The sequence below is a fragment of the Lynx canadensis genome, chromosome C2 (assembly GCF_007474595.2).
Source record: "Lynx canadensis isolate LIC74 chromosome C2, mLynCan4.pri.v2, whole genome shotgun sequence".
Taxonomy (NCBI): domain Eukaryota; kingdom Metazoa; phylum Chordata; class Mammalia; order Carnivora; family Felidae; genus Lynx; species Lynx canadensis.
The window spans coordinates 33,795,253-33,820,524 of NC_044311.2; the positions used below are offsets into that span (position 1 = coordinate 33,795,253).

Genomic DNA, 25,272 nt, shown 5'->3' on the forward strand with positions numbered 1-25,272 from the left:
TGTTACCTAAGATTTCTAACAACGCACATTCCCTTCTAAGAGAACTTAATTATCACTTTGCATTTCTGTTTATGGTACTTTATTTCATCACTCACCGTTAAACCTTTTGAATCATCTTTGGCCCTTCCCCTTCCATGTCCGTTTATCTAATCAGTCCTTAAGGTCTGTTGGCTCTTAGTGTTTCACACATCTGTCTGTTCCCATGGCCACCCTCTCATATCATTTTGTGACTGCATTACTACAATGTCCTCAAAACTATTCTTACTGCCTCTTAGGCGTTACCCTTTCAGTTCAAATCCATTCTCCACAGTAATTTTCCTATAGAAGACATTGGACACACTGCTTTCCTGTTTCAGTTCTTTAGTGGGTTCCTATTGCCGAAAGGCTGATAATCCTATTCAGCTTTAAATGTAAGATTCCATATCCTCTGCATGAACCTTCTGTCCCATATAAACTGGCTTTTTCAAATTGAAGTGATCTTGGGTTCTTCCAAACCCAGTAACCCTTAATGTCTTCCTGGTTGTTTGTACATATGAATTATAGCATAGTATGCTTTTATTCATGTAATATATTCTGAGCTTCTGTCATTTGCTAGGTATGGCATTGGGTTTGGGAATGCAGTGGTGAGCTGCAGACCTGTCTCTGCCCTTAGGAAAATTTACCCTAATGGGGAAAATAGATGCCAAATCATTACACAGTTCTTTGATAGTGAATGGTGATTAGTGTTATGAATGAAAAACATAGGGTGCTGTATGGGCATGTGGTAGGGGAACCTGATCTATTGTAGAGGACATCGAGGAGAGGTAGGGAGGATTTCTCTGAAGAAGTGACAATGAACTAAAAGTTCAAGGATGGTTAAGAACGAACTAGAAAAACAAAAGAGCAAGTTCCGGGCAAAGGCCCTGGGGCTTTTAACAATTGTTCTATCTTGTCTTCTTAGTAAATTAATTCAGAGGTAAATGCTTGACCTTTTCTTTTTCTTAAGACCACTCCTATTTATAGCACTATGTCTTGCATATAATAGGCATTCAGTAAATGGTAGAACTATGTTTCGGGAAATTGAACAAACTCTTCAGTTGTCTTTCTTTTTTTTTAAAAAAATTTTTTTTTTCAACGTTTATTTATTTTTGGGACAGAGAGAGACAGAGCATGAACGGGGGAGGGGCAGAGAGAGAGGGAGACACAGAATCGGAAACAGGCTCCAGGCTCTGAGCGGTCAGCACAGAGCCCGACGCGGGGCTCGAACTCACGGACCGCGAGATCGTGACCTGGCTGAAGTCGGACGCTTAACCGACTGCGCCACCCAGGCGCCCCTTCAGTTGTCTTTCTAGGGTGCACCATGATCATCCCTATCCATCTTTGGTTTGCACTTAGCATTACAACATCACCCTTTGCAACAAATTTATAAATTCTCCCATGTTTCCCAAACTCTTGGATGGTTTTGCATTGATTGGATTGTTTAAAACTTTTAATTCTGACGTATAGATTCACGGAAGTTGCAGAGATAGTATGCTGTGTACACTTTACCCAGTTTCCCCTATTGTTTACATTTTATATAACTGTAGTACAGTATCAAAACCAGGAAGTTGATACTGATATATGTTTAGTTCTGTATCATTTTATCATATGTATATAGTGTAGCCATTACCACAGTCAAGATACAGAACTAGTCTATCATCACAAAAATCTCCCTTTTGCTACCTCACACCTACCCACACCCCCTGCCTGCTATCTCTAACCTCTGGTGACCATTAATTTCCATACCTGTGATTTTGTCATGTTCTATAATAATTGGCTTTTGTCATACAACATAATGCCCTTGAGATCGATCCAAGTTGTGACAGTAGTTTGTTCCTTTTTACTGCTAAGTAGTATTCCATGGTATGGATGTCACAGTTTAGCTACTAACCTATTCGACGTTTTGGTTATTTCCAGTTTTGGACTATTATAACCTGCAGTGAACAATCATGTTCAGGTTTTTACTTATTTTTTTACATTTATTTATTTTTTGAGAGACGTAGAGAGAGCACAAGTTGGGGAGGGGCAGAGAGAGAAGGAGACACAGAATCTGAAGCAGGCTCCAGGCTCTGAGCTGTCAGCACAGAGCCCGACATGGGGCTCGAACTCACAAACTGTGAGATCATGACCTGAGCTGAAGTCAGACGCTCAACTGACTGAGCCACCCAGGCGCCCCAATGTTCAGGTTTTTATGTGGACATAACTTTTTGTATCTCTGAGATTAATGCCCAGGAGTGCAATTGCTAAGTTGTATAGTAAATATATGTTCTCAAAGAAACTGACACTTTTCTAGAGTGGATGTACAATTTTACATTCCCAACAGTAAGGTACGAGAGACTCTTTGCACCCTTACTAGCATTTGGTATTGTTATTTTTTGTTTTAGCTGTTATAAATAGATGTCTAGTGATAATTCGTCATGGTCTTAATTTGCTTTTGTGTAATGACAAATAGTGTCAAAAATATTTTCATTATGTGCCATCCATATTCTATTGAAATATGAAGAAATATTTTAGTGAAATATTTCTTCATGTCCTTTTTGCCCACTTCTTAATCAGGCTGGTTTTTGACTGGTGAGTTTAGAAAGCTCTTTATAGATTCTAGATATAAGTCCTTTGTCAAATAGGTGCTTTGCAGATATTTTCTCCCAAGTCTGTAGTTTATCTTTTCATTTTCCTTTTTTTTTTTTTTTTTTAATGTTTATTGATTTTGAGAAAGAGGGAGCAGGTGTGTGCGCATACGAGCTAGGGAGGAACAGAGAGAAAGAATCTGAAACAGGCTCTGCACTGTTTGTACAGAGCCCGATACGGGGCTTGAACTCATGAACCATGGAGATCGTGACCTGAGCTTAACAAGTCAGATGCCTAACTTAATAAGCCACCCAGGTGCCCCTATCTTTTCATCCTCTTAACCATAGGTTAAAAAATGAACTTTGATCTCAACTTCAAACCTTATACAGAAATTAATTCAAAATGGATCATAGATTGTAAAACATAATTAATTTTGTTTTAAAATAAAACATAATTACCATTAATTGTAAAACATAAAATGAAACTTTTAGAATAAACAAGAGAAAATCTGCAGAACCTTGGGCTTGGTGAAGAAGTTTTAGATCTAACACCAAACACACGACCTGTTTAAAATTTTTTTAATTAAAAATTGAGTCCAATTAGTAATTGGACTTAACCGAAATGCAAATTTATGCTTTGTGAAAGACTCTGTTAAGAGGATGATTGCATTTTATTTTGGTCACTTCGTAATGATTTGAGAGGAAAGATAATAAAATGCCATTGAATAACATTGTAGGCTGCTATAGACAGCTAAGGCATCTATTTTAGTTGTCTTCTTCACAATGTTTTCCTAGTGCCATTATGCCTTCTTGACCAACGGCTGGTAGAAGTGTACAGGGTAGCCCAAGTCTGAGTATTCCTTGATTTGGTTCTGTTCTTGATAATTATAAACAATTGATTTGCTCTCTTACATGGGCAACTGACAATAGGAAAGATTTTTATGTGAAGGTAAGCCTGGCTATACTATAGGCATGAATTTGGCCTCTCTTGGTTTTTAGTAATAAAAGCAAAGTAAAATCTGGTCAGCACATTTTGAAGTTTGCCATTAATTCACTCCACAAAGCACCAGAAAGCTCAGGGTATGTCAGAAGGTGGTCAGTCCCAAAAGGAATTTAACAGGATGAACTTCTAAATCTTTAGTGGCAATGTATGAAGAATGCAGATGCTCATTTGTATGTTTCTGGGCATCTTGTATCTTTAAGGAAAGATTGCCACCTGAATTCAGTGAGTGCTCAAGAAGTCTTTTGAACTTAACCAAGAGTTAGAACACCTTTGTGTAGGGTCTTTCTATTTCACTTGGAGATCTAGCCTTCCTGTCTCCTCCCATTTTCATTAAGAGTTTTAAAATAGTGCCAAGAGCCAGGAATTTCAGTGGTTTTGACTTGTATCTTTTTTATTTCTGATTTGGCGATTGTTTTGCCGTACCATCTGTAATATTGGCTTCTGGGTAAAGATAGGGAGTTATTGACAAAGGAAAAGTCTTGTTAGCTTTTGGAAACCAGAGAACAGCGGTCTTCACTAAGCAGTGGTGCTATGATCCCTGGGACTATTTAGATGGGAGTGAAAGGAATTCCAAATAAGAGTTGTTTTGTAGAAACAGCCTCCAGTTGTCACTTTGATAAAGGAAAAACTGTTTTGACTTCCTTCTATAAAATTAGAAGAATAACGAGTTAGCTACATTCTCCAGTATATTCATAATACAGTTATTGGAGGAGGGGGAATGATAAGAGTATTATGCTGCCTCATGAAAATGAAAAGTTGTGGAGGCAGTAGGAAGAGTTTACAGTGTATAGGGTCTACTAATATTTCGTGGTCATTACCACCTGCAAAATTATTATAGAACACATGTTTCTTTTGCTTCAGGAGTATTTTAAGAATTTATTAGGCTTCCAAAAAGTTGTTGGTGAATGATAAGGTAAGGGAAGTGAGGAAAAGAGTCATGATTATAATCAAACGTGATTGACAGGACTTTTACCTTTACAATTAGGTGGTATCATCTACTGAGGATTAGGAGAGGAACATGTTAGGGGAGTATGGAGGAGAAATAAGTTTCATTTTAGATCTGCTGAGTTTGCTTTTTTTTCTGGACATCTCTTTAGAGGTGTGCAATAGGCAGTTGGATATTCTGGAGTGTTTTCTATACCAGGCAATTCTCCAGTTCTCTATGGACACCAGCTGGGTGTTGTACAATTTAACTGAATTCTGACACTACCTACCTAAAAATAGTGTCAGATCCCGCAGGTAAAAGGCTCAGTCTTACAAGACTGCCCCACCTGAGACACCAGTTGCAAGTCCAGGTTTTTTTGTGCCTCTGACCAACCAGCTATAAATCTGATGTTCTTACAACACCCTCCTTTAAAAAAAAAAAAAAATTTTAACGTTTATTCATTGTTGAGAAAGACAGAGTGTGAGTGGGGGAGGGGCAGAGAGTGAGGGAGACACAGAATCTGAAGCAGGCTCCAGGCTCTGAGCTGTCAGCACAGAGCCCAACATTGGGCTCGAACCCACGAACCAGAAGATCATGACCTGAGCCAAAGTCAGACACATAACCTACTGAGCCACCCAGGCACCTCAACCCTCCTTGGTTTTAGAATGGTTCACAAAGCTCAGGAAAATATTAACTTTTGTTTGCCAGTTTATTATAAAGGATACAGGTGAACAGCCAGATGATGAGGCACATAGGGCAAGATCCAGATGTGTCCCAAATGCAGTAACTTCTGTCCCCATGTAATTGGGGTACGCCACTTTCCTGGCACATGGATGCATTCCCCAGCCCAGATGCTCATCAAATTTTATTCAAGTGTTTTTATAGAACTTTAATCTCCAGCACCCCCACCCCGACTGCCACCCCCTGCCACTCCACCACCACCACCATTTTCCCCCTTCCCAGAGATTGCTGGGTAGGACTAGAAGTTCCAGCCCTGTAATCATATGGTCTCTCTGGTTACCAGTCTCATCCTGAGGCTCTCTTGGGGCCCTAGCCTAATCGTTCATTAGCATAAACTCAGGTGTGCTCAAAGGGGGATCCTTATGAATAACCACAGACACTCTTACCACTTAAGGAATCCCAAGGATTTTAGTAGCTTTGTGCCAGGAACTGGGGCAAAGACCAAATATATTTGTTACATCACAAACATAAAAATCTAGTGCTTAAACCTGGGGTGATCATTATTTGGGAATCATTACCATATTGATCAGTGGTTCTTAACCTTTTAAGGATAGGAGAATCAACACCCTCTTCCCCAGAAAAACCTGCATCTGTCTAAAGAAGCACATAATTTCAAGTGGTTTATGATTCTCTGAAACTAGCTCACACATCAGTCTTGTAATATTTCCTTTTTTTTTCTTTTTTACTGATCCCAAAGTCCATCACAAACATATATGGCAAAATTTAAAGGTCATTTATATTCATTTTTGAATGGTAAAAATTGTAATAATAGTAAGGTTTTAAAACTCATATAAAGTATCATGTGGCATGTGGGGACTTGGCTTGGAAGAACCATAATCTTTTGCCCAGAGTATGCCAGTGATCTTCTATAAGTACACCATCTCCACAGGATGGGTTTTGTATAGCAGATGAAGTAGCAGGCCTGGGAGAAAAGGGTAGGTTAGCTGGAGATCCATGCTGGGACAAAGTAAGGCACTTGGGGGTCTGGGCACAGGCAAAGTGGAATAGACAGAGATTACAAGTGGCCCATGATACTAGCCTGATTGTCACAGGCCACTGTGTGGATGATGGGTCAGACAGATCCTTAATGGTACTATTTAGTAGGAAGGCTAATGCACCAATTGTTGTAAGTGGTGGGCTGCATCTGAGTCAAGCACCATGGATAGCTCCGAGGCACTGGTGTTCTGTCTCTAAAACTCTAAAGCAAATAAGCCCTTTTTAAAAATCAGGAGACAGCCTGTGTGGACAGTAACACTTACAAGGTGTACCATGAAAGATGGTTACCCAGGATCTCTAAGCCATTATATTATTTCAATCTTGAATAACAACTTACAATATTCTTATGGTCCAGGACACTGCAACCATGACTGAATAGCCTTACTCTGTTATGTCAAGATTGAGAAGCATTTTAATAAATCTAGTGGATTTCCTGGGCTATTTTATCATCTTGGGAGGCATCTAAATGAACCTCAGCCAACCCAGAGTATCTCAGTCTTTGTAAAACCCCTCACAACCTTTGTCATTCCTATGCCCCAGAGATGGTTTTGCTTCCTTGGACTTCCAGATGAGGCTGTTCGTACCATAGATCTTTACTTAGTTCCTTTACTCTCTCTGGAAGGGTCTCCTCTTGGCTCCCGGTCTTCAGACATTCCCATCTACTTTGAAGAGTAAACGAATAGAATTTAGTAGTTAGAAGGAACCTTAAAGATCATCCAGACCCAAATAAGTCCTTGTGATTTGACCATACTTTAAAAGGATAAACTGTGCAGTACCTGATTAGAAAGAAGCATGAATGCTAAATTGCTTCCATTTCTTGTGACCACCAAAGCATGTTTATAGCAATTGTTGATATTATACAAGAGCTATAATAATATTTTATTACATTAAAAACTCACCACAGAAAAAATAAAGACTACTTTTCATATCCCTTTTAATATAACTGTGCTCTGGTTTTTGAATTATGAAAAAAAAATCCCTCTTTGTGTGAGTGTAAAATTACAGAGTCTTTGTGGAAGAAATCTGTAGATAATCTTTAGTTCATTCTTACCATTTTTTTTTAATTGGGGAAACTGAGAACTAGAGAGGCAGACTGTGCACTGTCATATGCTCTTATATAAAGTGTCAGAGCCAAATTTCCAAATACCCAATTTAAGACAGAAAAAAACTGTACAGTCTTACACATTTTAAAATTTTATTTTCAAAATCTGGGCATGGACTTATTTACTATTTATCTTAAAGTGTTTTCTTAACATGTAAAGTCCTATTTTGAGTCTTAATTATTGAGAGTTGAGGGTTGCCTCTTATCCAAGTAGATTAAGTTAAAAATGAAGTATTTAAGTATTTTCATGATTGAGTTTGTGAAATTAAAGCAGATTATATTCTAGGAGTCTCAGTTGTCATAATTATGTTACGTTCTACACAGATAGGACCCAGCCAAACTAGATTTCTCATCTGGGGGGAGAGAAATGCTGCGAACCTCTAGAAACACCAAAGTATGAATCCCATGATTAAAAAAAATAAATAAAATAAAAATAGTTGCAAAAATACTATATGACAGGTGTGAAAGAATTTGGATGAGAATCTCATTGAGTTCTAATGGGGCCAGAGGTTTACCAGAATTCAAAAATTAAAAGAAAACAACAACAAAACACCAAAATCTTTTTAAATAGTACTTGGGCTTTTTCTTCTTTTTTTTTTTTTTTTTTTTTTTTTTTTTTTTTTGATTTGGAGGTAAGTGGGAATTTTGGGATACATGGGAAGGGCATGATACCCATTTGCAAGGAAAAGGTCAGTCTTTGTTGATGATTTTCTTTCTTCTTCTTCTTCTTTTTTTTTTTTTTTTTTTTTTTTTGTATTGGCCCAGATGGACAGATTTTTTGCTCTCAAAATTAGGAAAGAATTGTCTATTTTTTTTTTAATGTGACTTTCTGCAATGATCCTTTTTTGGTAAAGTTCCTAACAAGACAAAGTACAACCTTTTCCTTATTCATATGGGAAAATGATTGTACTGTAAAATACAGAACATATTTTGTGTTTATATGCAAAATTGAGTTAGATTCTAGACTCCGATTTTTTTTAAAGCTGATTTATTTATTTTGATAGAGTGAGAGAGAGAACAGTGGAGAGGCAGACAGGAAGAGAGAATCCGAAGCAGGCTCCATGCTGTCAGCATAGAGCCCAACATGGGTCTGGAACTCTTGAACAGTGAGATCATGAACTGAGCTGAAATCAAGAGTCGGCCGCTTAACTGACTAAGACACCCAGGGACCCCTCAGATAATTAATTTTTAAAATTTTGTTTTGCCTACATGACTGCACAGTGGAAAGTCTTTTGGATGTGGGTCCATTGCCCCACACATTGCAGAACATCCAGCCAGCATCTTGAGTCCTTGCCTACTAGATATCAGTGACACCTGTTGTCATTTTGACAGCCAAAATCACTTACATGGATTTATAAAATGTATCTTAGGGAATAGTGCTGTTCCTGTTTAGAACTGCAGAGAACATGGGACTTTTTGAGTGGTGTGTGTATCTCCCTCTTTTTCTCCTGCCCTTTTTCCTCCCACCTGCTTGTGAGAGTGTATAGTATAAGGACATGGAAATAAAATGTGCTATTAAACATTTTCCCCCATATTGTGTATAGTCCTCTAATCTGTATCACTTATTTATTACATTCTTTGCTTTTTATCTTTCTCCCCTTGCTGAAGCTCTGCAAAGGTGAGTTTGGGGAGGTGTGTCTTTGTTTATTGCCTAGAAGAAAAGTGCCTGCATAGTTGTTTAAATATTTGTTGACTGAATTAAAGGGTGCAACTTCAGCTTTGTTTTGAATTCCCAAGTGTATACTATATCATAATACTAAATTGCATTTTTCGAACACACCATGTTCTCTTGTGCGTGTATTGTGCTCTCCACCTAGAGTTCTTGTATTATTTTGCTAGGTGAAAAGGGAGGAAAAAAAGACTAGTTTTTCAGATTAATCATCCTCACTGCTTAGACATCACCTCCCATTCCACCCCTAACTTCAGTACTTCAGTTAATTATATCTTCAACTTTATCTTGTATCCACTTATTGCACTGATCCTGTAAGTTACACTCGTAAGTTACATATATGTTTCTTTTCTGTACTGTGAATGCCTTTTGGGTAAGGGACTCTGTTTTATCTATTACCAGCACCTAGCATAATGCAAGGGTAAATTGAATATTTCATATATTGGATTTCAGCCTGAAATAGGTTTTAAATGGGATCTTTATGGAATTCAAACATCCTATATTTTTAGTTGTGTTTCTTTGATTTCTCCCCCAAACCAAGATTTATCCTTACAGTGCTGAATGATGAAGATTATGAAAGCAATTTTATCTTGAAGTTCCTGGTAGTTTGTGGGATAATTGAGATGTTAAATTTGATTGGCAGTTACTAGGGTTTTGTTTGTTTTGTTGGCAATTACTAGTTTAAACATTCATATGTTAGGGATCAGAATTTCCCTTTGAGAATCGTTACGTTTTAATTTCTAAAGATCACGTGATTTAAATGAGAAAATAGATATGAAATATTTTGTAAACTGTAACATAAACAAATAACAGGTATTATAAAATACTTATTTCCCTTTTTCTTCTGGGTTGGTTGTATGGGAGAAAGAACACTGTAAATTGATTACTTCTTGAACTATGTATTGGTTTTCTTAACTGTTATATTCTCTCTGAGTCCATCATAACACTTAAAGTTATCATGGAAGATTATTACAGATTATTACTTTTATACATTTTAATGGTTTTTAAAAATCTCAAATAATGAAAGTTTAGATTTTTAAGTTTAGCACTCAGATGCCTATTTCTTGCTGAGTACTTAGCGTGCTCTGGGAAAAAGGCATCAGGTAAAAGATATGTTTGAAAAGAAAAGAAAAAGGGTATCTTTGGATAGTTAGACTTTAATCATGAAGATAAATAATCAAGAGAATCATTAGTATACTTGTTAAAGCAATTATCTTTTTTTATATGAAAATAGAATTTCCCTGAAATCTTATTTGTGTGGTACCTTTACATTTGTTTCACACTCTGAGCTATGTCGTAATGTCACCATTTTATAATTGAAGAAATGGTCTCAAATTTTTATTTTTGCCCAAGTCATAAGGCTAGTAAGTAGTAGAATGAGGACTCAAACCCAAGTCTTCAAATGCCAGATCATTTGTTCTTCCTGCCACACAATGCTTGAGTATGTTAGAAATAAAGAACATTATATTTTAATGAAATGTACATACAGCAAGACTTTAATGAACAAAATAAAATAGCTTGATATTTTCTTATTAACACTGTTAGTCTTCATTGTTTAATAAACTCCTTGTTTTACTTCAAGTTGTAAAACAGCAGTGGAACAATTTTATTTCTCTTAATTTTTAAGTTAAATCCCGTATGTGGTAAGTCTGGAATTTAGTAATTCGACATTCAAAACCCTTCCTTAAGAATTTTTTTTTTCCAAGTGACGGGGATTTATATTTATTTATTAAGGCATAATTGGCATACAGTATTAATATTACTTTTTGGTGTACAACATAGCGTTTTGACATTTCTATGCATTGTGAAATGGTCACTACAATATGTCTAGTTACCATCTGTCACCTAACAAAATTAATACAGTGTTATTGACTCTATTTCCCATGATCTGTACTGTACATTACATCCCATGACATATGTTTTATTACTGAAACTGTGTATTTATTGATTCCCCTTAGCCATGTGGTCCCCTGTCTCCTCCCCCCCACCCCCCCGCCCCTGCCATTAATGTATGCTCTGTATCTGTGAGTCTTGGTTTTATTTTGTTTTGTTTCATTTTTTAGATTCCACATATAAGTGAAAACATGCAGTATTTGTCTTTCTCTGACTTCTCTCAGCATAATACCTTCAAGGTCCATCCATGTTGTCACAAATGCCATGATTTCATTCTCATTTGTGGCTGAGTAATATTCCATAGTATATATAGTTGACCCTTGAACAACATGAGGGTTGGGACACAACTGCCATGCAGTCAAAAATCCACATATAACTTTTGACTCCCCACAGACTTAATTACTACTAGTATAGTTTTGACCAGAAGACTTACTGATAACATCAACAGCCAAATATCACATGTATTGTATATATTATATACTGTATTCTTATAATAAAGTAAGCTTGAAAAAAATATTAAAATCATAAGGAAGAAAATACATTTATAGTACCTTAAATCTGCACATAAGCAGACCTATGAAGTTTAAACCTTTGTTGTTTAAGGGTCAGTTATATATACTACATCTTCTTTATCCATTCGTACATTAATGGACACTTAGTTTTTTTTCATACCTTGGCTATTGTAAATAATGGTGCAGTGAACATAGGGGTGCACATATCTTTCTGAATTAGTGTTTATATTTTCTTCAGCTAGATACCCAGTAGTGGAATTGCTGTATTATGTGGTAGCTCTAATTTTAGTTTTTTGAGGAACCTTTATACTGTTTTTCCATTGTGGATGCACCAATTTACATTCCCATCTGTACACAAGGATTCCCTCTCTCCACATCCTTGCCAACGCTGGTTATTTCTTGTTTTTTATTCTAGCCATTCTGATAGCTGTAAGGTGATATCTCATTTTAGTTTTGATTTGCCATTCCTTGATGATTAATGATTTTGAGTATCTTTTCATAATGCCTGTTGTCCATCGTGTGTATTCTTAGGAAAATACCGATTCAGATTCTCTGCTCATTTTTTAATTGGATTTTTTTTGTTACGGGATTGTATGAGTTCTTTGTATGTATTGGCTGTTAACCTTTGATAGAATATATGATTTGCAAATATCTTCTCATTTAGTAGGTTGCCTTTTTGTTTCCTTTGCTGTGTAGAAGCTTTTTAGGATGATGTATTCATATATGTTTATTGTTGATTTTTTTTCTGTTGCCTTTGGAGTCAGATATAAAAAATATTGCTAAGACCATTGTCAAGGAGCTTAACCACCTATGTTTTCTTCTAGGAGTTTTATGGTTTTAGGTTGTACATTTGAGTTTTTAATCTATTTGGAGTTGTTTTTATGTATACAGTAAAATAGTGTTCCATTTTTTTTTAATAGTGGTCCATTTTTATTATTTTGTATTGTAGCTGTTCAGTTTTCCCAACATGATTTGTTGAAGAGACTGTCCTTTCCCACTGTATATTCTTGACTCTTTGTTAGAAGTTAATTGACCACATAGAATTGGGTTTATTTCTGGGCTCTTTTCTGTTGATACATGTGTCTGTTTTTGTGCTGTTACCGTACTGTGTTGATTACTAAAGCTTTGTCGTATAATTTGAAACCAGGGAACATGATAACTCTTAGTTTCCCTTCCCGCCCCCCCCCCCAGGTTGTTTTGGCTCTTTGGGGTCTTTTGTGGTTCCATACAAAATTTAGAATTATTTGTTGTAGTTCTATGAAAAATGTCCTTGGAATTTTGAGAGATTGAATTGAACCTGTAGATTGCTTTGGGTAATATGGATATTTTAACAATATTGATTTTTCCACTTGATGAGCACAGAATACTTGTATCTTCAGTTTCTTTCATCTATGCCTTAAAGTTTTCATTCTTTTTTGATGCACTTATGATTGGGATTGTTTTCTTTCTGATAGTTCATTATTTTTATTACTTTTATCCCACAAGTTCACTGAATTCATTTATTAGTTTTAATAGTTTATTAGTGGAATCTATGGATTTTCTATATATAGTATCATATTGCCTGCAAGTAGTGACAGTTTTGATTTTTTCTTTCTAATATTATGCCTTTTATTTCTGTTTCTTGCCTAATTGCTGTGACTAAGACTTCCAGTACAATGTTGAATACAAGTGGAAAGAATTGGCTGTTTGTTCTGTTCCTGATCTTAGTGGAAAAGCTTTCAGCTTTTCACCACTGAGTATGATCTTAGCTGTGGGTTTGTCATGTATCGCCTTTAGTATTTTTGAAGCATGTTTCCTATATAACCAATATTAGAGGTTTTTTTGTTTTTTTTTTTAAATAAATGGATGTTGGATTTTGTCAAATGTTTTTTTGCATATATTGAGATGGTCATGTAATTTTTATCTTTAATTTTAATATGTATGACATTAATTATTGGATGTTGAACCATTCTTGCATCTCTGGAGTAAATCCCATTTGATCATGATGTATAATCCTTTTAATATATTGTAGAGTTTGGTTGGGTAATATTTTGTTGAGGATTATTGCATCTGTGTTCATCAGGGATGTTGGGCCTGTAATTTTCTTTTTTTGGGGTGTCCTTATCCAGATTTGGTATCAGGGTAATGTTGGTCTCATAAAATGGGTTTGGAAGCTTTTCCTCCTCTTGAGTTTTTTGGAAGAGTTTGAGAAGAATCATATTAAATCTTTGAGTTAAATCTTCTCAAATTCACCAGTAAAGCTCTCTGGTCATGGACTTTTGTTTGTTGGGAGGTTTTTGATTATTAATTGAATGTTCTTATTAGTAATCAGTCTATTCTGCTTTTCTATTTCTTCATGATTCAGTCTTGGAATATTTTAAATTTCTAGAAGTTTATCCATTTCTTCTGTGTTTAATTTGTTGGCATATAATTGTTCATAGTAGTCCCATGATTTTGTGTTTCTGTGGTATCAGTTGTAACTTGGCTTCTTTTCATTTCTAATTTCATTTGAATTTCTCTCTTTTTTTCTTGGTGTGTCCAACTAAAAGTGTGTCCATTTTGTTTATCGTTTTGAAGACCTGTTTCTTAATTTTGTCAACCTTTTCTATTGTCTTTTAGTCTTTGTTTCATTCATTTCCACTCTGATCTTTATTATTTCCTTCCTTCTGCTAACTTTGGGCTTTGTTCTTTTTCTAGTTCCTTTAGTATAAAGTTATTTATTTGAGATTCTCTTGTTTCTTGAGGTGGACCTGTATTGTTATGAACTTCTCTCTTAGAACCGCTTTTGCTGCATCTGATTGATTTTGATATGTTGTATTTCTGTTTACATTTGTCTCTAGGTATTTTTTATTACTTCTATGACCCAATAGTTGTTCAGTGACATGTTTAATCTCTATGTATTTGTAGTTCTTCCAGTTTTTTTCTTCTAATTGATTTCTAGTTTCATACCATTGTGGTCAGAAAGATGCTTTACATATAATTTCAGTCTTCCTGAAATTGAGTCTTGTATTGTAGCCTAACGTGAGCTATCTTGAAGTATGTTCATGTGCACTTGAATGTATATTCTGCTGCTTTGGGATGGAATATTCTGTATATGTCTATTAAGTCCATCTGGTCTAATATGTCATTCAGGACCAATGTTTTCTTACTGATTCTCTGGATGATCAATCCATTGATTTAAGGCAAGGGGAGGGGGTGTTAAAATCCCCTATTTGTATTGTTTTGCTATCTTTTTCTCCTTTTATTTATATTTGTATGTATTTTGGAGCTTCTCTGTTGGGTGAATATATATTTATAAATGGTGTATCTTCTTGTTGGATTGACCTCTTTATTATTTTGTAGTGCCTCTTTTTGTCCCTTATTACAGTCTTTGTTTTGAAGTCTATTTTGTCTAATAAGAGAATCACTACACTGGTTTTCTTTTTCTATTTGCATGGAATATCTTTTTCCATTCCTTCACTTTCAGTCTCTGTGTGTTTTTGTCCTTCTGGATTGAGTCGTTTGTTGGCAAGGTATGGATGTGTCCTTTAAAAAAAAAAAATCTATATAGCCACTCTATGTCTTTTGGTTGGAGAATTTAGTCCATTTACATTTAAAGTAATTATTGATAGGTATGTACTTTTTGCCATTTTGTTCATTGTTTTCTGGCTGTGTTTTAGTTCTTCTCTGTCCTTGTTTCTTTTTCTCTTTTCCCTTGTGGTTTGATGACTTTCTTTAGTGTTCAGATTTCTTTCTTATTTTGTGCATTAAAAATTTTTTTTTAATGTTTTATTTATTTTTGAGAGAGGGAGAGGGAACACAATTGGGGTAGGGTCAGATAAAGAGGGAGAGAGAGGATCCAAAGCAGGCTCTGCACTGACAGTAGAGAGCCCAATGCTGGCCCAAACGCACAAACTGCAAGATCACAACCTGAGTCAAAGCCATATACTCACCTAAGCCACCCAGGTGCCCCCTCATTTTGTGTGTTTACCGTAAGTTTTTTGCTTTGTGGTTACCGTGAAATTCACACATATTGTCTTGGGTATGTAATAGTCTATTTTAAGTTAATAGCAACTTAAATTTGAATACATTACAAAACTATAATTTTATTTTCTCTCACCGTACATTTTATGCCCCTTTTTACATCTTTTTATTTTAGTATCTCTTGACTAATTATTGTAGTTTTAGTTAATTTTACCAATTTTTATCTTAACCATCTTAGTTTTATAAGTGATTAATCCACTACTGTTACTATATGTTTATTTACCTTTTTCAGTAAGAATTTTTAGTTTTGTATGTTTTCTTGTTATTAGTGTCATTTTTTCTTAGCTTAAAGAAGTCTCTTTAATTTCTTGTAAGGATGGTTTAATAGTGATAAACTCTTTTTGCTTTTGTTTGTTTGGAAAACTGTCCTTCAAATGTGAATGGTAATCTTGCTGGGTATTCTTGGTTGGAGGTTTTTATCCTTTCAGCCCTTTGACTATATCAAGCCACTCCCTTTTGGTTTACAAAGTTTCTGCTGTGAAATCTGATAGCCTATGGGATTTCTCTTGAACATAGCAATTTGTTTTTCTCCTGCTGCTTTTAAGATTCTCTTTTGGGACACCTCTGTGGCTCATTCGGTTGATCAACTCTTGATTTGGGCTCAGGTCACGATCTCACATTGTGGGATCAAGCCCCACTCTGGGCTGAGAGCTGGGCATGGACCCTACTTCGAGTTTCTCTCTCTCGCCTTCCCCTGCTCATGCTCCTTTTGTCTCTCAAAAACAAAAAGGAAAAAAGATTCTTTATTTCTAACTTCTGATATTTTAATTATAATATGTCTTAGTGTGGCTGTCTTTGGGTTCATTTTCTTTGGAACTCTCTAGACTTTCTGGACCTGGATGTCTGTTTCCTTGTTTAGGGGAATTTTCAGCCATTATTTCTTCAAGTAAGTTTTCTGTGTCTTTATCTGTATTTTCTTCTTCTTGGACTTCCTATAATGCAAATGTTATTCTACTTGATGTTGTTCCAGAGATCCCTTATTTTCATTTTTTAAGATTATTTTTCTTTTGGCTGCTCTGTTTGGGTGAGTTCCATTGATTTATCTTCCAGCTCACTGATGTGTACTTCTACTTCATCCAGTCTGCTGTTTGCACCTCTCCAGTGTGTTTTTCAGTTCAGTTATTGTATTCTTTAGCCCTGTGACTTTTCTTTGGTGCTTTGGCTTTGTTGAAGTTCTCACTATGTTCATCCATTCTTCCAAGTTCCATGAACATTTTTATGACCATTATTTTGAATTCCTTATCCAGGTGGATTCCTTGCCTCCATATCATTAAGGTCTTGTTCTGAGGTTTTGTCGTCTTTTGTTGGGAACATATTTCTCTGTTTCCTCATTTTGTTTGATTATCTGCGCTTGTTTCTGTCAGGCAAAACAGCTACCTTTCTCAGTCTTGAAGGAGTGGTTTTATGTAGGTTCTGATCCTTATCCTTCAACCTTGATTAGCTCTTGGTTGTCTCTTGTACTTTTGTGATTGTTTAAACTGCCTGATTTATTCTTGATAAGCCCCGTTATTGAGGATGTGCCAAGACCTGTGAGCAATCCAAGAGAAGGAATCTCTTTTAGCACCTAGTTTCAGGCTGATTGGAAGCCAGACCTTCAGGCAGCAGTTTTTCAACTGTGCAAATATATGCAGTCCTGTGGGGCTACATTTGTAGTTCCTGTGGACCTCCAAACCATAGGATCTAGAGGTGTCCCTAGGGCAACAGTTGCAAAAGTCTGGGCTCCAGGCAAGTGTATAAACTCATTACTGGGGAGTTTTGCTGAGCCCAAGGCTCAGGTGGTGGACAAGTATGTTGTCTCCCTGGGAGTGCCTTTTTAGCCTCTAGTGTGTGGGAAATTTGATGCCTGGCCTTCAGGCTGAAGCTCTATGCCAAGCAAATAGGCTTTTTTCACATGAAGAGTGTTGTATTTGTCTTCTTTCTGTCTCTGCAGTGTCCTGGGGGTGGTGGCCTGCCAGGAGCTCTCTATCCAGTTGTATAGTCCTGTGCAGCTCTGGAAAGCCACCCTTCTTGGTCATCAGGGCCAGGCAATGAGATGTTCCCTGTGTGGATTGTGTGTCCGCTGGCTTCAGCAAGGCAGCTGGAGAGTGTGGCAGCTGGGTGGGGCAGACTGAAAGGCTTCAGAGAGGCAGCAGAAAAATGTCTTCTGTGATTACCCATAGGCTTCAGCAGTGCTGTGAGAAAGTGCCTTGTCTGTGTCTTATTCAGAAGGGTAATTAGAGACTGTTTTAGTTTGCCTTTTCAGGATTGTCTGGCCAGTTTTCTGAGGTATCTCTAAGTTTTTCTTCTTAGGTACTACTAAAGAAGGATTAAAAGTAGGATGATCGTACAGCCTACTTTGTTTCTAGCGCTCTTCATTTATGTTTGTTACTTTGTGATAACGAGTAATAGTGCTCTCGTTCACTGTTTAAAATTATCCTATTTTGGATGAAAAAATTGAAGGTGTATTATTTATTGTAGTGTGTAACAAATTACCCTGAAACTTAGCTGCTTAAAACTTATATTCATTATCTCACAACTTCTGTAGGTCAGGAATTCAGGTGTGGCTTAGTCAGTACCTCTGCCCCAAAGTTTCTTGAGAGGTTGCAGTCAGGGTGTTAGGAGGAACCATGTTTTACCTGAAGGCTCAACTGAGGGAGGATCTATTTCCAAGCTCACTCACATGGTTATTGGCAGGATTTAGTTCCATGTGGGCAGTTGCAGTTCCTTGCTGGCCGACGGCTAGGGGCTTCCTGCAGTTCCATTCCATGTGAGCCTCTCCATAGCACAGCATGGCACAGCACACACACACACACACCCCCAACTCTGAAATGACATCCCGTCACCTCCACTGCATTCTGTTGGCTAGAATCAAGTTACTAAGTCCAGTCTTCACTCAAGGGAACACATTTCACAGGGTTTGAATACCGGGAGGTAGGTATCATTGGGGGCCATCTTAGAGGCTGTCTGTCATAATAGGTCACCCTAATAAAAGGGAGATTGCTTTCCTTAGTACTTCTCCATAATGGAATGCAACTTATTACCTGTTTCTGTTTTTGTTTTCCTACAAAAAGAAATTTGCTTCAGGCTTCTCTTTCTTTTTAATGATTAATACCTGTTTGTACACACGGTGGATTCAACTCTTCTTAGAATTAACTCTGATTCACAAATTTGGTATCTACAAACTTTCTGCTAAAGGTACCCATGTACCTTTTCATGTAATATAATTTCAGGGAGTGCTAGTAAGTATAAAATGCAACAGGGGTTTTATATATACATTTGTAGTAGCTTTACTGCAGCTTTGAATGCATAAAATGAGTTCAGATCCAGCTTTTAAGGACTTGTTAGGTCATTTGTTTGAAGCCTTGTGCCAAATCGCGGAGGTCACAGTCTGACCCTGGCTAGCTTTGCTCTCCTTTATGGGCACAGACTGTATCCTGAGCTTTAGTTGGCTGCTTGGCACATTCACTCGGTCAGTTGGAGGAATGGAAGATTCACCATGTGTTTAGCTACCGGAAGTTACAGGAAGCAATTTAAAAGGGCATTGGTGTTTTGAATTGAAAGTGAAGTCACATCTTGAAAGGACAGGACATCAGAAACCCTCCTAATCCTCTTATCTCTATGGGCAGGAGGGAAGAAGGAACCCCAGTGCTTCTCCTATTTCTGGAGTAAATAAGGAGTGCCCAGATCAAACTGTCCCTCCCTGCACTGTTGTTGGCAAGAATGAAGAAGAGCCCCAAAGCTCTTTCCACTCCTCCCCAGTATCAGCCACACTTCTTTTTCCCTTGAGATCATCAGGATTAAGCTCTTTATATCTGTTTACATTAACTACCACAAAAAGTCCAGGTGTCTAGGGTCATTCCGTATGCCCATATAATTGTCTTTTTAGTTTTCTATCCACATCCCTTGGTCTTTCTCCTGCTGCTTCTCTGAACATTTCTTTCATCTTTTTTGTTTAGACTGACCTGGGAGTTCCTCTGGTGACACTTTTTCCCAGCTTTCTTTTGTAAACTTCAGCTGGTGGCTGTTTTTCCTTCCATGTCTTTGATATCCCTCTATTTCTAGAGATGGATATAGACTTGCTCCTCATTGCTCTTTTCAGACCCCTGTCTTTCCCTTTTCTCTAAATAGTCCTGATCTGTATCTTCTCTGACTCTACCTTGTTGTGCATCTATAGGCTCATTCTCCTTCATTTCTTTAAGATTTAGCTCGTAGCTCACGGTCACTTTCTCTAGAACTACTTGTGTGATGATTTATGGAAATATGAAAATTTCATTGCCTATGTAGATAATTTTTATTAAGCTGTAGGCTTCCCCAATGACCATATCCTCCATCCTGCCTTGAGGTACTTGTTCCCATGGCCATTTCCTAGACCTTGACTTGATAACTAAAGTTCGTCCATAATCTCAATTTCGGGTATCCTAGCCACCACCTTCTGTCCTTCCAAGCCACTCCTTCCACTGCACCATTGTCAACAATCCTTGAGTCCATTTGTTATCTAGAGTCTGTTAGTCCTACCATTCTTTCACTGGCCTTCAGTAGATCCATCATTACAATCACAACTTTGTATATATCTTCAACTCAGCTGACCCCTTCCCCTAGCTTTGTCATCCTTGTGTGATGAAATTCCAACCCTGGTTAAATTCAGCTCTATTTTTCATGCCTACTTCTGTACATTTTAATGTTGCTGGGGAAAAAAGAGCCATGCTGACTGGTCATACTTTAAATTCATAATTATGAACCTCAAGAAGGTTAGTGCTGCCTGGCAATCCTGGTACATTTTCCTGGCCCATTCGGTTTCTTATTCCTCCTTTCTTCAAACCACCCATGTCCCCACCCACTCTCACCATTTTTTACTCTCAAAAAATAGGAGTAATTAGAGACCATGTCCACAAGCGCTCACTGCCATATCCATCTTCTTAATTCTCTCTAGTTATTATACGTTCCATGTTCTACTTGGTCAGTAAATCTTGTTCCCTCTCAATTATTCATGAACATTGCTCCAAAAGTTCTCCTGCTGCCTCATTGCAGCATATTTTTTCTCTATTAAAAAAGTTTCCAGGGACGCCTGAGTGGTTCAGTTGGTTGAGTGTCCTACTTCATTCAGCTCAGGTCATGATCTCACAGTTCGTGGGGTTGAGCCCCACATTGGGCTCTATGCAGACAGCTCAGGGCCTGGAGCCTGCTTTGGATTCTCTGTCTCCTTCTCTCAGTGCCCCTCCCTGGCTGATGCTCTGTCTCTCTTTCTCAAAAATAAACATTAAAAATGTTTAAATTAAAAAAGATTTTTCATCAGTGAATAACTATGCTCTAATTAATTCCATCTTTAAAAAAAAATGGTCTCCTGACTCCACTTCTCCCTCTAGCTACTAGTCTGTTTCTTCACTCTCCTTTGCAAAATGACACTCCTTGAAAGAGTTGTATTTTCTCTAATTCCTCTTTTCCTGTTTTCCTTTATGCCCTCTTCAAGTGGTCATTGGCTTCACCAGTCTGCCTCTACTGCTCTTATCAAGGTTGCTGATGACTTCCATGTTTTTGTATCAGGCCCTAGTCATCATCTTATGCTGTACTTTATTCATATGTGGGATATTTGATTACTTTCTCCTTGAAACATTCTCTCATTTGGGGAATTCTTCTTGATCCAGGTGCTCCAGCATTCACTCTTCTGACCTTGCTTCTTTATCCATGGTAAAGTGAACTCCCTTAGTGAACTCATCCCATTAACAGGCTGGCACTTCCCTGATTTGTATCTCTAGCCCACTACTCTCTGCTAAATTCTAGATTCCTATATCCAGCTGCCAACTTGACATTCTCATTTGGATGGCTAATAAAATTCTCAAACCTAACATATTCAAAACTGAATTTTTGGTTTTCTCAAATCTGCATCACTTACAGCCGTACTTAGCTCATTAATTGACACCTCAAATCTTTCTGGATACTCTGGCAAAAAACCTTAAATGTTACTCTTGGCTCCTCTCTTCTTTCATAGCCCATATCTATTCTGACAGCATATCCAATTTGATAGTCATTTCAACTTCAACATTTATCTGGAATCTGAGTGAACTTTACTACCTTCAAAACTCTTGTCCTAGTCCAGGCTACCATCATCTCTCTGAAATAACAGCATTTCTGATACTGAAACAGCCTCCCACTTGTCTCCCTGCTTTTGTCCTCCATCCCCTTCCATGCATTTGTCTGTTTCTAAGATTGCAACCAGAGTGATCCATTTACTTATTTTTTTATTTATTATTATTTTTTAATGTTTATTTTTGAGAGAAGGACAGAGACAGAGTGTGAGTGGGGGAGGGGCAGAGAGAGAAGGAGACACAGAATCTGAAGCAGACTCCAGGCTTTGAGCTGTCAGCACAGAGCCCGATGTGGAGCTCGAACCCATGAACTGCGAGATCATGACCTGAGCCGAAGTCAGAGGCTTAACTGACTAAGCCACTCAGACACCCCCAGAGTGATCCTTTTAAAACAAGTCAGTTCATGTCTCTCTTTTCCCAAAACTCTAATGGCGTCCCAATTCAAACCATAAAAAGCAAAATCCTTACAATGACTAACAGGGCTCTATCCCAGCCCTATCCAGTGGAAAACTAATTTAAGCTACACATATAATTTTAAAGTTTTTAGCAGCCATGCTCTAGAAGTAAAAAGAAAAAATTAATGTATCTAACTTAAACCAATGTATTAAAATTTTATTTCAAAACACAACATAAGGAATTATTAATTAAATTATTTTACTTTTTTATCTCAAGTCTTCAAAATCTGGTGTGTATTTTATACAATTTGGATGCCAAATTTTGATTGGAAATACTTGATTGGCATTTCGGTTTCATACAGTTTACAGTTAAACAAGTAGATATACATACCCAAGTAGTTCCAGACATTCTTAAAAGTTTCCTAATAACCGAATCCAGTCTTGGTTTTAAAATTTTACATATTAATTAATTAAAGTTAAAAAATTTAAAATTCAGGGTACCTGAATGGCTCAGCATCCAACTCAATTTTGGCTCAGGTCATGATCTCAGTGTTGTGGGATTGAGCCCCACATTTGGCTCCTTGCTGAGCATGGAGCACACTTAAGATTCTCTCTCTCTCTCTGCCCCTCCTCCCCGCCCCCCCCCCCAGAAAAAGAAATTTAAAGTTCAGTTCTTAGCCAAATTTCAGATGTTCAATAGCCACATGAGGCCAGTGGCCATCATATTGGACAGTGTAGCTCTTTACCATCTGGCCCCTCTTCTCTGAACTTATTTTGTGTGGCTTTCTCCTTCACTCATTCTGCGCCAACCTATAATGGCCTCCTGTTGTTTGATCACAGAAGATACTTTCAATTTCAGAGCCTTTGCATTTGGCATTCTCTGCCTGAACAGCTTCACCCCTGGGTGGCTACATGACTTACTCCTTCATCTTCTTCAGGTCTTTGCTCAAATATCACCTTCTTAGAGAAGCTTTCCCTGGCCAGTTTGTTTACTATCTTTATCAATTGCCTTCTTTCCCAAATTCTTAAATTTCCAGGTTGCTTTTTGAAAGAGAAGAGGGCTGAAAGGGGAGAGGTGCCTAGTCTATAAAGGGAAGCAGTAAAATAAAAGAACTGTCCCATAAAGACAAATCAATGAATATGTTAGGCAAAAGCACAGAGTAAAATTGAATTTGTGACTATATCCCCTTAGCTCACTGCTACCTAGTTAGCTCAGAGGATTGTTTTGTGTGTGTGTGTGTGTACATGCCTGACACCCTTCTCGATTACAAGCCCCTTAAATGCAAGGTTCTGCTGTAACATCCTTTTGTGTCTTCTTTGGCACCTAGCTTAGAACTGTGACCAAAAGACAATCTGTACTCCAATTATGGGCCACCTGTTGGTTAGCCTTTTGTGTTTTACATTCTTGATGTCATCTATCCTCCCTTCTTTCTCACTGCTAGCAACTGGTATGTACTTGCTAATGGTATATATGTGTTGGCTTCATATGCACTATGACTGTGTTGGGACACTGATTCTTTCTTCCCTTGTCTTATTTGTTTGACAAAACTAACTCCTCTAAGAAGCCTTCATCACAGATTCTCCTAGTTTACTAAACTCCCTCCTCAGTGCTGCCTATATATGTTTCTACTTCTGTTTTATATTCTAGTAGGGAATATAAAGGTGTAAACACAATTGCAGTAGAGAATTAATTCTTGAGGGCAGGAACCATGCCATGCTAAATTTAAAATCTTCAATGCCTTCCTCAGTGCCTTGCATGTAGCAGGTATTCAGTGCTTATAAAATTGAATGAACCAGGTACAGAGTAGTAAAGAGAGTTGCTGTTCGTGGGTGAAACTTAAGTTTTTTAAGATACAAGTCTTAAACCCAAGCACCTTTTCCAAACCACATTGAAAGGCAAGAGATCCAGAGCTGTGAGAGAGAACGTGAAGAGGAACAGTAAAACTGAAGATCAGCCCCTGGATAGAAGGGAAACTAAGGGTCTGAGGTACTCAGAAGGACTTAAAATGTTGGAAACCCAGGGAAGCACATATGTTCAAGTGGAGTGACAAAACTCATTGTTTATATTATGGGAATACTATTTTGAGTTTTACTCTGGATTTTGCTCTTGATATATTATTTTTTGATGTATTTGTACTGTTGTTTGCATCCCTACTTAAACTTTGGTAATCTCACATCAGAGTAAAGATCCATCCCTCATTTGTTAGCTAAGGGATTGGAACAAATACTTATTAAGAATCCTTCTAACTCTCTGATTCTGTTATTTTCAGTAAACCAAATCCTGTTAGCAGGTACTTTAATGGTATCTGTTGGGCACAAGTATTTCTATCAGTTTTGCTTGTTTGCTGCCACTGTTTGTTCTTTATAAATGGAGCGCATACTAAAAGTAGGCATTTGGGTTGCTTATGAGGATATTTTGGTAGCAAGCTCATAATAGGAAAAAAATGTTTTGATTTTGAATTAATTCTACTATCAGGAAATTAGAGTTTATGCAGTTTTTCTCCAGAGATATTTTTGGTGACTCAGAGGTTTAAGCTGGCACTGTGTCTTGTCAATTAGCTGTTTCTGATTAGGGGTTCTGGGTAAAATGGAGCGGTATTTCTTCCTCTCCATGATAATTCATTGTGAATGGGTGGCAGTACAGGGGCATATTTCAGCAGCCATCAGAAAGAAACAGAAGGGACAAAAATCCTTTTTCTCTAGTTCTTAAACGTATGTTCTTTTTTTTAAAAAAAATGGGGTGCCTGGTTGGCTCAGTCAGTAGAGCATGTATATTAAAGTCACAATCTTCGTCTTGGAGTTGTGAGTTTGAACCCCTTGTTGGGTGTAGAGATTACTTAAAGAAAATCTTAAAAAGTTAAGTAATGAAAATTAAATATAAAAAATATTGCCCCCCCCAAAAGTATTACAGAAAATAATATAATAGAGGAAATTCCACAGTACAAATAAAAAGAGGTAAGTGTCTCTGCTTGCTCTTTATGTTTAACTCCCCCCTTTCTACATAGCCTCAGCCATCTCAGACTAGATAACTCTGTTGGACTTGATAAATCCCTCACAGAAAGTGTGACAACTCGTTTACCTTTGTTTTTGTTTTTGTTTTTACATATGTCTGCTTCCTATCATCGTAGCTTCTCTGCATCAGACTGGATGTCTTCCTCTTGCCTGTGAACTACCCTTCTTGGACTGTTTATCAAGTGCTTCCCCTTTTTTCCTTGCTGAGAGCCAGATTTTCTCTCCCTTTAGTGGGTACTGAACAGAAGCAATACTCCTATCTGTTGTTCATATGAAAGTGACATCCAACAGTTGATTAAGAAACTTACCTTGCTTCTTAATACTTATGCTCAGTTCTGTTGGCAAAGCTGGCAGGGATCGCCACAAAGATCTCAC

At 37.3% G+C, this 25,272-nt stretch overlaps 1 protein-coding gene across 3 annotated transcripts in view; it reads left to right on the forward strand.

Moving 5' to 3' along the window:
• ARMC8 (armadillo repeat containing 8) overlaps positions 1-25,272 on the forward strand; it is a 108,070-nt gene that overhangs the window by 2,978 nt on the left and 79,820 nt on the right. The gene's annotated exons all lie outside the window — the stretch shown is intronic.